Source organism: Ceratotherium simum, chromosome 32 (genome assembly GCF_057802395.1).
Source record: "Ceratotherium simum simum isolate JZ-2026a chromosome 32, ASM5780239v1, whole genome shotgun sequence".
Classification (NCBI taxonomy): domain Eukaryota; kingdom Metazoa; phylum Chordata; class Mammalia; order Perissodactyla; family Rhinocerotidae; genus Ceratotherium; species Ceratotherium simum.
Genome location: NC_141931.1, coordinates 20,894,690 through 20,895,483, shown reverse-complemented (window position 1 = coordinate 20,895,483; position 794 = coordinate 20,894,690).

Genomic DNA, 794 nt, shown 5'->3' with positions numbered 1-794 from the left:
AATTTTAAAAAATCAGGACTATGTCTCTTTGCTGCTCTCAGCTGGTACAGAAATATGGTGCTCTATTAAAATAAATTCCCCCAGTTCATGCTCATTAGAAATCCAAACCAAAAGTATGTAAAAATTGCCTTGCAAGAGGTTATATTTCATCCATAAATGCTGAAGGTTTTCAGCTGTCCTACTCAATAAGAAGTAGCAGATGAAGTACCTTTGTCTTCTTTCTTTACGACCAGAGAAGTAGACTAGGAAAGATCTAATCTATTTTTTTTTAAGGAGGATGGTTGGGTTAGAAAATTCATGGAAGGAATCCTGTGTCAGAGCATGAGTATCCACCCTTAATTTTACTCCATGAATGCCTTCATATGTCCTTCGTTAAATGTGTCTGCATTATACATTGTTCTGGATTTGAAAAGATGTCTCTCATGACAAGAAATTGGTAGGTGGTGGGTTTTCTAGGAGAGGGATGCAAAATTCAACACACCCTGAGTTTCAGAGCATTCATTTCTGCTTGGGTAAAGAGCTAATTGAATGAAAGAAATGGATTTAATATACTTCAGTTATGCATCAATCATCTTTATTAGCTGCAGCCCTAAGTTAGCTTTCCTTAAAACAATAATATTTCACTTTTACTGTTTTGAGATCCATAAAGCAACACCACTTCAATGCAGAATTACCAACGTGCAATTAAGTACCTGATACATGCGTTCTGATTATGTGAACAAGGGGTAGAAAAAGATAGAAAAGGGATAATTAAGAAAACATTTCCTTAGAACCTGGTTTCATTTTGATTTTCT